Source organism: Pongo abelii, chromosome 3 (genome assembly GCF_028885655.2).
Source record: "Pongo abelii isolate AG06213 chromosome 3, NHGRI_mPonAbe1-v2.0_pri, whole genome shotgun sequence".
NCBI lineage: Eukaryota > Metazoa > Chordata > Mammalia > Primates > Hominidae > Pongo > Pongo abelii.
Genome location: NC_071988.2, coordinates 107,141,662 through 107,156,287, shown reverse-complemented (window position 1 = coordinate 107,156,287; position 14,626 = coordinate 107,141,662). Strand labels below are relative to the sequence as shown.

The 14,626-nt window shown below is 36.7% G+C and overlaps 1 protein-coding gene across 2 annotated transcripts in view; it reads right to left on the bottom strand.

The window, feature by feature from the left end:
• The window catches only part of ARHGAP24 (Rho GTPase activating protein 24), a 514,188-nt gene that overhangs the window by 227,600 nt on the left and 271,962 nt on the right, over window positions 1-14,626 (bottom strand). The gene's annotated exons all lie outside the window — the stretch shown is intronic.

Sequence of the window (14,626 nt, the reverse complement as noted above, 5' to 3'; positions counted from 1 at the left end):
TCAAAGGGTTTGCATGGGAAGTAATGTCAATTCTCTGTGACTATTTCTGTATTCACTCTCACACTTCAAACATGTGTCCTCGATTTATTTATATCCTATCGATTGGGTTGCTCCAATCTTAAAACATCCTGCCCAGGTCAAGTAAACCAAAATATGAAGTGGCCCACACTGAAATCACTCTGGCCACTATTAATCTTTCCATTTGATCTGGCTCCTTAAATTTTAAAGCAAAATCTTCTTTACACTTTGCAATTCCAAGACACAATGAGAAATGCTCAGATCATTCAAGGCCTATTTTCAAACTGTTACCCATTCTTTAACTCAGAAATGCAATGTTTGGTTTTAATATTTCTTGTCTACTTTTAAGGCATCTACTCTTGCCCTGTTCTTTGGCAGAAAGCAGTATGCTTATGACCAAATAATTATAAAAGTGTAATTAATATTTAAAATGACAATTAGATTTTCTGGAACACATTTTCCAAAATGTTGAGAAATTAATGGGTATGATAGCACTTCTCTAATGCTGACAAATAAGCAACTGAGATTCAAAACAAAAACGTTGAGAAAGAAATTTTGGAAAACCATGGTTTTTGACACAATGACAGCATCTTATTTTCCTTTTATTCTCATTTTATTATGTCTGTTTGAGCCCTATGCAAAGGTTAAGTAACATTAACATGTCAAATGTGACAAGAGTTGGACACGTTGATACATATTACTTGCATTTGCTAAAAATATTCCATATTTTCCTTTTACTTCTTAAGCTTTACTTTTGATATTGACGGTTTTACCTTTAGTCCTTTAGAAACAGCAGGAAGGAAACATGAGTAAGACCTTGAAAGGTAATAGGCCTTGAGGAGACATAGAGTTTTACATGGAATGAGTCAAGGTGATTCAGAGGGTTAAGTGGCTACAGGAAGGAAGGAAAGAGTGAAGAGAAGTCACGGACAAACAGATTGTTTAGAACAGGAATGGGCTGAGCCATAGACAATAGATTATGGGTATTGAATTCAAGAACCAAAGTCTCCTAAAATAGGCTAAACAAAGAAGGAACTAGCAATTTTGGTGACCAGTGAAAGCAATAGGAAACTGGCCTTCAAACCTAGTTCAAAATCCATGGAATGGCTCATCTCTACCCATTGGAAGGGAAGCATGTGCTGTCAATATGTGATCCAATACAATCTAAAACGGCACAACATTTTCGCAACCATTTTTAAAACTGGTGTTCTGCTCTATTTAGGGTCCTGGGACACACTCCAGGTTGCCCTACTCTGGGAATGCTCTGAATTTCAGAATACTAGTGTAGTTTAGTGGGGAATAGTCACTGTATTTTGAAGGTTTGCCCTGTGGTGTTGAATTTCACTGATGGAAGAAATATTTCCAGCAGAGGTGAACTCCAGGGCAGGCTATATTAACATAGGCAAGGCAGTCAGAATTCTCTAACTCTTGATCTCCTCCTCTCAGTTTTCAGGTTTATAGTAACACTAGAAGGCGGCTTTTACTAAGAAATCCCAGAGAGCTCTTTGGTGATAGCAGTGAAGGGTAGTGACTGCATGAACAGCTACTAGATTCTAATATTCTATGCTTGGGGGCAGATTTCATGCATGGAAGTTTTTAACAGTTTTAAGAAACTGACACACATAAAAATCTCAAGCATCACCTCTCTTAAACCAATTCCAGCACATGCGTACACCTCTCACAGTTCATTCTCCTCAGAGAACCAGAATCATCATTCCCCTCCTTATACCCATGATTTCTCATCTTTCCCATCATTCCCCTGCTTCACTGTTGAACAATTTCCCATGATTACTCTCCTTCATTCCTTCCAGTGGTTTTCCATTATTCTCTTGCTTTACATTGTCCAGTGATTTCCCATAGTTCCCCTGCTTCAGCCTTACCACAATCTTCCATTGCCCTCAGTATAAATCCAAATGCCTAACCATGGCCTCCTATGTACTACATGATTTAGCTTCAGTTTATCTTCCCTACTGATACGGTTTGGCTGTGTCCCCAACCAAATCTCATCTTGAATTGTAGCTCCTATAATTCCCAGGTGTTGTGAGAGGTAGCCGGTGGGACATAACTGAATCATGGGGACAGTTTCCCCCATACTGTTCTCATGGTAGTGAACAAGTCTCACAAGATCTGACAGTTTTATAAGGGGAAACCCCTTTCACTTGGTTCTCATTCTATCTTGCCTGCTGCCATGTAAGATGTGCCTTTAACCTCCCGTCATGATTGTGAGGCCTCCCAGACAATGGAACTGTGAGTCCATTAAACCTCTTTTTCTTTATAAATTACCCAGTTTTGGGTAAGTCTTTATCAGCAGCATGAAAACGGACTAATAGACCTACCGAATTTCCTAATCTGCTATCACATCTGTATGGGATGCTTCTCCCTCATATTTTCACAGAATGATCTCCTTCTCATCATCAGGATGATGCTACCAAATGCCACCTCCACAGAAAGAAGATTTCCCGACCATTCTGGTTAAGCATCCTCCCACCCACATATACCCTGTATCCCATTTCCCCATTTTAATTTTCTTTCATAGCCCTTTCCATGTCTGAATGATCTTTTGTTCTTCCTTACTTATTATCCATTTTAGTAGTCAGTTGAACTGTGTTTGCTATGTCTCCTCTAGAATAAGTTTTATCAAATCAGAAAGATATCACGATATATAAATAAGATTAGAAACCTAAGATTTAGGCTTTTTGAACCACATTACTCTTAGTGTTCAGAACAGTACCTAGTATAAAACAGGCATTTGACAAATATTTCTTTAATGAATTAATTATACTTTCTGCATGAGCTACTATTCTTCTGTCAACAAACATCTAACATAAGTCCATAAACATGAAGGCAAAATCTAATCTACTTCTGCAATTGACTTAACACTGCAAATCTCCCCTTGGCTCCAGCAGCTAGGAATGACAGGAAATGAGGAAAGAGCCCCAGCTGGGCCCTAAGTAGTTGTATCTACATAAGATACCTGTAACCTTTCGAATTGTATTAACACAAAGGCCAGATAATATCTTGACTTGCCAGAATATCGTCTGTGGATATATGTACCTAACTAGATATGTGATTACATTTGCTAGAGGTCCTAAGAGCTTCCAGAAATCTCTTTCATTTCCTGAATTCTGCAGTAGTTTTTCTTATTGAAACAGCAGATAGCCTAGAGCTAATTCTATCCTTTCCAAGTGGTTTTAAGAAGTTGCCCTCACCTGCCAACTCTTGTGAGCAAAGGCTAAATCTTTGCACTTGGCAACATATGTTTTCCAAATGAAAAGGAGGGAGACCAAATAATTTTGGAGAGGTGAGCTCACAGATAATTTAATCTCCCATCCAAGCTCTGCTGCACACTCTTTCAGAGCCCTCCAGTGAGCTGTAAATTAGATTTCCTCTCCTGTCTCATGTCCTACTGCTTCCTAATTACCTGTTCTAGTGAGTCAGCCTCTCTGGGTCCTGGGACTCACATTGTGGGATAATGTGACTGGCTCACTACACTTCAAGTACGGCCACATCAGAGAGGTGGCCATGTGATGGCAAGATAGGGAGAGGGTGATTATTTGTTAGGAAGAGAATGGCTTTCCCTAAGTGCCATGACAGCCCTCCTTCCAGGACAACCAGGGAGAGGGAATTTCTTGCCTGAGCACTGGTGTCACTCAGAGGCAAATAACTTCATTTAAAGTCATTAAAACAAAAAATGCTCTTTTCCTATTGTATTGACTATACATTAATCTACATATATAAGTGGCATTTATTTCATTAATGGATCAAAGCTAAAATATTTATTAATTGTCTCTGTGGACAAGGTCTTGTGCTAGGTTATGAAGTTTTTGTGATAATTTCTTCTTATCTCATTGACGATAATATTTCTTATTCAGAATACAAATTTCCCTAGGAAAATAAAGTAAAAATTCCTTTCTTCTTCCTTGAATTTATTGACGTGCCTATATTTGTTGAGCCCATATAATGTGCCAAATGCTTGGGTACAAAGAAGAAGACTAACTCCTGCCTCAGAAATGGAGGTGGGAGACATTCACAGAATATTGTGGAGGTAAGCACTGCTTTACAGGAGAGCATGGAAGCAGCAGGGAATCAAGACAGGAAGTAACCAAGGAAGGCTGCCTTGAGGAGATAAAACCAAAATACAATTTGAATGCAGAAGGAGAGGATTAACATTCCAAGTAGGAGATAGGGTACACTTGGGTTACTTCAAGCAGTTCTATAGAGCTGGCATGTGGAATGAAAAACCAAGACTGATAGATAAAGTATGCAGAAAGGAAGACAGGCAAAAGTCAGACTCAGGAGTTTGGTTTTTATCCTCAAGGAAATGGGTATCCATTGAAAGATTTTAAATAAGAGATATTGTGGTTTTAGAATGCTAAGTGAAGAGAAAATTCTGGGACAGGTTGTCTAAAGGACTATGACATTTCTATGTATAAGTAAGACACTGTGATAGTCTGAAATTAGGCAGGAAGGACAGAAAGAGATGGCCCTAAAGTATGTTTTAAAATTACTATAGGTAGGAAGATGTTAGAAGGCAAACTTACTCCAATATCTCCAAAAAATAATTACAGAAAAATATATTAGTGGTATTTTATAAGAATTGATTATGCAAAAGACATTTTTCATACATTCTATTTGCAGATGAGGAAACTGAGGCATATAACTGAAAAGAGTGATTGCACAATTTGAAATCACATTCATCTGTCTATGAGGCACATATACTTTAAACTGCCCGTCTCTTTGAGGGCAGCATACATTTTGGACATTTTCAAAATTTGGACATTGGGTGACTAGACTCAAAGACATTGTTTAGAATATAATTTGGCAATATCTTAGGAAATTTCATGGGCAGAAAATTAGGTTTCCTAGGCATCAGCATGTCCAAATATGAGATTCAATAGATAAACAATTGTATTTGCATGGTTTCTATGGAACTACATGTTTAGCTGCTTTGCAAAGTACAAATCTTTCATCAAATTCCTCTTGATAATCTAATTATCTTTACGCCTGGAAGATTTATTCACACACTATACTAGGACAGCCAGTGGAAACCAGAATGAAAGTCAACTTGGCAGATACCCTAGTTCCATCAAGTCAAATATTGAGTTTTGAGCTACATGGAGTTTGAAGGCTAATTCAGTTTCAATGAATCTAGGAAGGCAGGAGGTAAAACTAAGACAATGAATACAGAAAGGGGCAGATACAGCTCAAACAAGAGGAAATGCTGAGATTTGTTTTAAAGTTGGAATAGGAAAATTCCTTCTCTAACATATTTTATACCCCCTATGGATGACCCTATACCTTACTGTCTAAACCTCGACTTTCTGAGAGTAAGAGGAGGCACTGCTGTTCATGACAATTAGATTGGAGATCAAATCCAAGACTCTTACGGGCAAACTTGGACACATGTCACCCTACCTATGAAGTGGGAATTAATACTGACCTAAAGACGATGATAATATCAAGAATGAGGTATGGGTTTTAGAGCAACTAGCTCCTAAGTCAGGAGATTCTTACACAATTTGGACGTATTGCTCAATAGTCAATAATAAAGGCCAGATTAATAAACTATTTGTAAAAGTTTATTAATTATTTTAGTGCCACAGTTTATTTTTATTTAAAAATTGTATAGAACAACCAGGCACAGTGGCTCACGTCTGTAATCCCAGCACTTTGGGAGGCCAAGGTGGGTGGATCACTTAAGGTCAGGAGTTCAAGACCGGCCTGGTCAACATAGTGAAACCCTGTCTCTACTAAAAATATAAAATTAGCTGGGTGTGGTGGTATGCACCCGTAGTCCCATCTACTCAGGAGGCTGAGGCAGGAGAATCACTTGAACCCGGGAGGCAGAGGTTGCAGTGAGCTGAGATTGTGCCACTGCACTCAAGCCTGGGCAACAAAGTGAGACTCCATTTCAAAAAACAAAAACAAAAACAAACAAACAAAAAAAGAGGTATAGAACAATGCAAAATGATGAGGCTTCTCTTTTAGAAGACATTCACAGATAACGGGCTGTGATGGTTAACTATGTGTGTAAACTTGACTGGGTCTAGTGATGCTCAGATAGCTGGTAAAACATTATTTCTGATTGTGCCTGTGACTGTTTCCAGAAGTCGTTAGCCTTTGAATCAGGAGACTGAGTAAAGAAGATGGCCCTCACCTATGTAAGTGGGCATAATGCAATCTGCCAAGGACATGAATAGAACAACAGGCAGAGGAAGGGTGAATTTATTTTGTCTGCTTTTGCTGGGACATTTATTTTCTCCTCTCAGACATTGGTACAACTGGTTCTCAGGCCCTCAGACTCAGACTGGGATTTACACCATTGGGTCCTCTGGTTCTCAGGCCTTCAGGCTTAGACTGGAACTACACCATTAGGTTTCCTGGGCTTTTAGCCTACAGAAGTTCATGGAACTTCTTAGCCACCATAATCGTGTGAGCCAATCCCTCATAAGAAATCCCCTTCTATATATTTATATATCTCCTTTTGGTTTTGTTTCTCTAAAGAAGTCTGACTAATACACAGATATACAGTGTGTAGTCTCCCATATAAAAGAACATATTTGCAAACACCCTGGCTATGAAATATGCTATTGGTAGTAGATGGGGGCCTCCAAGCTATTTTGATTATTTAAAAAATAAGCACAGGCTTTATTTCTTCATTGTGTTCAATGTAACCATTAGTAAGTCAATATTAATGAACACCCAACTAAATCAAATCTCAATTCACTCTCCTGCCCCACTCTTGCAACGTTCTCTGAGGTGAGGACATTCTTATATGGCAAGTTTCCTTACTGGGTTAGGCCAAGATGAGGATGGGCACAGTGTGGAAAGCAAACATTCCCAGGTACAGACAGGAGAGATCAGCCAAAATTAATGAGGTTTCCAAACTTGGTTCTGTCAGCAACTAGCTGTTTGACCTTGGCCAAAACATTTCACTTTACAGAGACTTTGTTTTCTCCTATATAAAATAAGGGGATTTAGTAAGATTACTCTGAAGGTTCTTTCAGATGTGAAATTCAACTATTCTCTGAGATAATTATCTCCCGTATGTTTTAAATTTGCTTAAGGTTTATCCATCTTTGAGGATTGAGAGGATATCTGTTGTATTATAAAGAAATTAAAACAGGCAGTTATTGACAAAATAACTGTAATGGTAACAACAATAATTATTTCTAAGACTCCCAAGAAAACAAACCTAGGAAGTAGGGAGACATTTATTTTGTGAATAATAGGAGGACTGTTGGAATTTCCTTAGGTGAGAAAGCATTAGATATAAAATGCGATACCATACTATGCTGAATAATTTTTAAATATTAAGCTTACCTGGGCTCCCAAACACACTGAGGATTAAGATTCTTGAGTTTATACAGAAGAAGATTTCTTCCAGAAGTGTAAAGATGCTCCCCTACACTGTCATTTTTACAATAAGAGTGAATCCACATTTACACGGTAGAATGTTGGAAATGAATAGATGAGGCCCTTCCTTGGTCTGTATTCTTTGACAAGTTCCTAGACACACAAATGTAGTTCAGAAAATAATGAAAATAAATTGTCCATCAGTGCTGGGCTATTGGCCAACCCAAAGCTTCAGTGCAACCAAATATAAGAAAGCTGGACTATTTCCTTATATTTATTTTAATTCCTCTTCAATGGAAAGCAATATACATAAGTATATATCATGTAAAATTTAAAGTTCCTACTCTTTCTACCCTCACCAATACTATTCTTAAGGATTAACCACTACTGGCCAGGTGCAGTGGCTCATGCCTGTAATCCCACCACTTTGGGAGGCCAAGGCGGGCGAATCACGAGGTCAGGAGTTCAAGACCAGCCTGGCTAACATGGTGAAACCCCATCTCTACTAAAAATACAAAAAACTAGCTGGGCGTAGTGGCGGATGCCTGTAATCCCAGCTACTTGGGATGCTGAGGCAGGAGAATCGCTTTCCCGGTGACAGAGTGAGACTCTGTCTAAAAAAAAGAAAAAAGAAAAGTAAGGAAGAAAGAAAAAAAGGATTAACCACTACTAACAATTTGCTGTGTATCCATCGAGATATCAAGCTATCAATATCTATCCATATATATGTATACTTATACACACATATGTATATACACAAATGGGTTTTTGGAAAGAAAACATTATCTTTCTTTATTCCATTTTTTGCCATATTTACTAAACTTGTGACATTTAAAAACAAGCAAACAAGCAAAACAATAAATGTGTCTTCTTTTCCCACAAAAAAATCTCCATCCTTAAACCCTCAGATTTAAGTGTAAAACTTATCAGGTGGTTAAGAAAAACAAGTGCAATGATACATTACTAAGAGTCAAGATGCTTGGCAAAATGAGGACCTAATAAATGTTTACTGATTTAAATGAATGGATGAATCACACCAATGACCCTAATCTCATTAACCTGGGAGAAACTGCTAGGAAATGGATATGACTTCCCTCATATCCATTCCTCTTTTTATCAAGTATTCAATCATCGCTTTTTTGAATGTCTTTTGATCACCGTTTTTTTTATAAGGATATGACTATTTCTAATATGAATACTATATTTTTCATCATCACTGTTTGACCATTCAGCAATAAAAAGATCCTCATCCTTCATCATAAATTAGGCTCTGCAGTGTCTCTGTCATCATTCCAATCAACATTTGTAGGGTCTATTAATCCCAGTATCTTTGTTGAATTTACCTTATCTGAGACTAAGAGATGTTAATATGTTTGATGTCAGTTTAATTTTTAGGTCCAGCAGGAGACCCTGAAAGGATAGAGGAGAAATTTTTCTCCCCTACACAAGTGATCTCATCTTTAGTTGTGTCTATCTTTTTTTTTTAAGATGGAATCTCACTCTGTCGCCCACGCTGGAGTGCAGTGGCACGATCTCGGCTCACTGCAACCTCCGCCTCCTGGGTTCAAGCAATTCTCCTGCCTCAGCCTCTTGAGTAGCTGGGATTACAGGTGTGCACCACCACGCCCGGCTAATTTTTGTATTTTTATAGGTGCATGCCACCATGCCCGGCTAATTTTTGTATTTTTAGTAGAGACAGGGTTTCACCATGTTGGTCAGGCTGGCCTCGAACTCCTGACCTCATGATCCACCTGCCTCAGCCTTTCAAAGTGCTGGGATTACAGGCCTGAGCCACCATGCCCAGCTATCATTCTTGATTTTATTTGTTAGATTTGAAAAGGCTTTTTTTCAGATTTTACTTTGCCTGCTCAACTTAGAAGCATTCTTTTCCTGCTGTATTATCACTCTGTCCTTGAGCTCATATATACTGATTTTATGGTTTCCTTAAGTCCTTATACAATGCACAGCATTGGGTACTTGTGGACGACTTTAGATTTTCACATTTTTTTAAATCCAATCTTTAGATTTTGAATAAAAAAAAATCAAACTGTTACTTGCTATGCTATTTTCATTCACTCTCATCTTTCTTTTTAATTATTTTATTTTTATTGCTAACATTTTGCTATAACATGTTTGCAAGTTGTCACGCCAATTCATCTCTCTTTTCTCATGGTCAACACAGCAGCCACATATAAACAGTCTATTTTTTTTCTGAGACTGTGAGGGCCAGTCTCTTTGACACCTTTCCCACCTTGGTAAAACACTGTTTATCTTTCAGAATGCCTCAAGATTTTCAAGTTTAGAGCAATTCCTTTCCCCAACAACCATTTCCAAAGGCCAAGCTATAAACAGAAGTTAATTGTGTAAGCATTGTAGCATTATATATACAAACATGCACTCTATTCCCCAGTTCATACATCAGGATCATTTGGCAGACAAAAACAGGGTAACAGAGTTTAACTCTGACCAAGAATGTCATAGTTTGCTAAGAGCCTTTCTCTCTGCAATCATACATGACCCTTGTTAACATCAGCTAGAAAATATTTTGTTCTACCATGACTATAATATGCTACTGAAAATTTAAAACATTGTTTCTTTTTTCTTTAATAATTTGCCCCTTTGGGATAATCTATATGCCAAAGAACAGGTATCATTTTTCTTTTTCCTCCCTCCCAGGTACTCAGTTTGCTTTTGTTGTTGCTGTTGGGATGCTCTGTTCAAGTTTCCAGTGTTTATGACTCATACAGACAACCCCTCTTCCTCTTCCACAGCAATTCCATAAAGCATTCTGTAATTTTAGGGTATGTAATAAAGGTGACGAAGCATTCACATGTGAATGTGTGAGGTGTATGTATGTCTCTCTGTGTGTATATATGTGTATGATGGTGACATAATACATACATAACCAACTACATCTAAAAAAGACATATCTATATAAAAATGGTCAGTTGGCAGCAGTGCAATCTGGAGAGACATTTAAGTTTACTTATAATCAAAACATTAAAATATTATTACCTGAAGACTTCAGCTAGGAAGAATAAACACACATCATTTACAACTATGGTCATACATTGCTTAACAATGGGGATGCATTATGATAAATGCAATTAGGACACTTTACGTTGTGTGAATGTTGCAGAGTATATTTATACAAACTTAGATAGTATAGCCTACTACACACGTGGGCTATGTGGTATAATCTATTGCTTCTAGGCTACAAACCTGTATAGCACTGTACTGAATACTGTAGGCAGTTGTAACACAATGGTAAATACTGTGTATCCAAACATATCTAAACATTGAAAAGACATAGTAAAAATATGGTATTATAATCTTATGGGAACAGTATCATATATGCAGTTCGTTGTTGACCAAAACATTGTTATGCAGTGCATGACTGTATTTGCTAAATATTAAAATTGTGAGAGTTTTTGTTTGACTCTGAGAAGCAGTGAAAGGCAGATGAACCCAGTGTAGTTTGTGGTTCTCAAGTTAGAGCTAGTAAATGACCTTAGTGATTTATTCTCAAGTGGGAAGCACTTGGCATAAAAGGGGAATTTTGTATTTCCTCCTATTTATGCTTTCACCTCAGCAGATTTTTCATTTGTTTTTTTACATGCTGTTTCGTTGTTCACTGTCTTTAGTCTCCAAGGAACAAGTGCATATTCTGCCAATAGATGTGGGGTGGTATTAGTCTTTAACATGCATAGGAATCACCTGGAAATCTGCTTAAACATACAGCTTCTGATTATGGCTCCAGGGCAGAGATCCAATAATCTGAATTTCTAACAAGTTCCCAAGTGTTGCTGCTAGTGAATGGCAAGGATCTGGACACTAATAACCTAAAAAGAATAGTTCAATTTTAAAAACCTAGAAGTGTTATGGCAGCTGAAGAGCAAGGAATTATTTTCATGTGGTAAGCTGCAAGACCTCTATATAAGTACAGAAAATTCTCGACTCTTCTTTTAATATTGTTATGATTGTCTCCTTCTCTATCTTTTCTTTTTTGTGTGCCAGTTTCTCTGATTGCCAGTCCCCGTACCCCATCTCTACTTCCTTCATCTATATAGAGGAGAATGGTTCAATCACAATATTCAGGATTAGGAAATAAGGACATGATTTTGATGACTTTTCCTCCCCCGGCTCTAAATATTTTGATTTTGTATCACCTTGTTGATATTACCTTAGGCTGAAAGCAGATTGTGAAGTACAAGAAATCTGACTAATGATTAAGTGCAGTGGACAAACAGTTTCAAAATTTGTACCCCGTAATTCATAAGGGTGAAAATAAAATAAATTCCTGCTGGCAAAAAAAATTTACAAAAAATCTAACAACACCCCAAAGCAAAAAACAACTATGCAATTGAGTGTAAATTTATTTTTGCTCGGCTTTCAGCCTTTATAACTAAAGAACTGTGCTGTATGTGAGATCTCGTGTTTTAAAAGATAGTGGGTATCACTGATTTTTATAAATGTACTTTTCATATGAAAAGCTGGTCTCTATCTTTGAAACCTAGAATTAGAGAGTATTTTTTCAATTTTCATGATAAACACTCATATCCATTCTTACTGTTGCCATTACTTTCCATGGGTATTTTGTTACTTTTTATCCCTCTGAAACTTCAATTAAGTAGTAATTTTTTGTCTAATTATATTATTTCTTAATATACCAGAAGCTTGTAAAGAGTAGTATATGCCTACAACTCTCTATTTAAACTACTATCATGCTTGGAGATGTAAGAAAATATATAAACCCTTTTCATGCCTAATTATTTTTCCATGTCGCCCCCAAAATCTTTTTTATTACATGGACCTTAGTGAATCTTTCAACTCATTTTTCTTAGTGCTTATTGGGTAAACATTAATCATTCATCTTAAATCCACAGATCACACCTACATGCTCTAAGCTTAGTGTATGAATCAGTTAAAACAAAAACGTTTTAATGCCACTTGCAGGTGTGCTCTAATATTCTACTCACTGCACAATCCAATTCACACACCATAAAATTATTTTCAAGTCAGGCTCACCATATTAAGTTAAAACATACAATTTTAAGCAATAGCTACCTTTCACCAAACTACCTTTTTTTGTAGCATATCTAGTGTATTCAGTTGAAGAGTTTACTTTCATTTAAACATTAGTTTCAGGAATTAAAATGTAAAGTTTGATTCTTAGGCTAAATCATTCACTTAAAAGGTCAAACAAATGTTCCACTTCTATTGCATGGAAGCAGACACAGACAAACCTCAAAGTTAATCAGCCATTTGGGCCAAAAATCTCTAGATAAGGTAAAAATCTCTAGATCTTCTCTATGATAACATATGCCTTTCAAGTGGCAAGGAACAAGTATACAGGTTTGTTTAAACATAAACACAGGCAGAATTAGTATAAACTTTCTGAATTGCAAATGCTAATAAGTAGTTGTATAATGAGAGATCTTTGAGAATTACAGTAACAGAAGAGGAGATCTACTTATGCCATACCAAAATTATTAATATAGAATGCCTCTTTCCTTGTGAGCATTCAGAAAGTGATCCCTCACCCAAATAGCTTTTGTTCATAGAAACAAAAGTCAGAAAATGTCCTTGGTTTCTCCTCTGTATTCACTGCTGGTAAAAAAAACCAATTACTCTGGGGGCTGAAGAAAAGGGGAGGAATGGACCTCCTGTTTCTGTAAACAGCTCAACACTAACAAAATCTCACATCTTGCTTCTCAATCAATACCAAGCTCAGTGGTTAAAAGAGCTGCATCAAACCTGTGTTTTATCTGGTTAATGATATCAATAAAGGTTATCTCTACAAAGAATGAAAAGGTCACTAACCAAATTGCAGTGACTCCATCACATTATTATTGCTTGGGAATGCGTTTTATTGATTGTTTAGTATTCCTGTGTAGAATCCCCTTCCTTTTAATGCATTGATGATAGCAGGGGAGAACAACAGTAAAATGTTGCCACACGAGAGCCCTCACACTATAGCAGACAGAAAAGCAGATCCCTTCAGCATCTCTCTTTATGATAATAAATTTAAAATTGAGTATGAAGAGGTAAAAACTAAATAAAAATTGGGGAAAAGAAAATTTGGCTTAGAGATTTCTTGGTGGTAAAAGGAAACCATCAATAAATTCTTCTAGAAACTCTCAGTGTTGTTGGTAAACTCCTTGGTATTCAGCATGACATGTGATGCTAAATTATACATATATATATTTGAAAATCTACTTTCTTACAGATCTTACATTTTTTTGGGGGAGATGGAAAATTAACATTAAAAATAAAGTATGATATGTACATTGATATTAAAAATATAGGATGCTGACTTTTGGATTTTATGTACAATGTGTTAATGTAAATATCAATTCTGTTTATTGCTGCTTTTGCATTTTGTGAAAGCCTTCAGTGTGAACGACTCTAGCTCTTGTATGCCTGGTAAGAAAGCATACATTTGTGATTGCTTGGATGGTATTTATTAGTACATCATATACTTCTGAAAACTCAAGACTGTTACTCCATCATTATTAATATTTCAGTAAGGTATTTGAAACATGTTCACCCTTCAAAATAAAGAAATAAATGAATTACTAGTAATATTTTGGGAGAAGTATTTGAAACATTTTCACTCTTCAAAATAAAGAAATAAATGAATAAAGAAACAAACCAAAAAATAAATGAATAAGTAATTCTGGACACCTCCCTTTGCCTCTGAAGGCTTTGGGCTCCTCTATGTTCTTACTGGTTGGTAGTTTCATTCTGAACTTCCAATCCAGGCCTCGTCCTCATCTACCCTATCCCTTGCCTCTTGTTGTAGGTAGGTGTTCCCTCCCTATGGGCCTCAGTTATTCCAGTGGCACCAGGGTGGATCTAATGGCTTCCCTGCAAGATGCCAAACTAAGAGGTTTTATTACCTGGAAAATACAAGAAACAGCTGTTTATGTAAGTGCCCCAGGCATCCTGGTTAATCATTCTTGCAAATAACATTAAATGAGGTACAATTCTGATTGCTGCATTTGGTTTTTTGCCTAATATAAAAAAAATGGCGTAGTCACCTTAGCAGAAAGTCAGTGATTTCTCACAAATAATTTCTATATTTCATGCTTTTTCAGAGTTAAATAACAACACCAAATTATTTCACTTGGAATAGTAGCTTCCTGCAACTATAAAATATAAGAATCAGGCAGTGGATATACATTCAAAATACTAATACAATGTATTGAAGATGCAAAAAATGGTAAAATAGTGCTTTTAAAAATGTTTT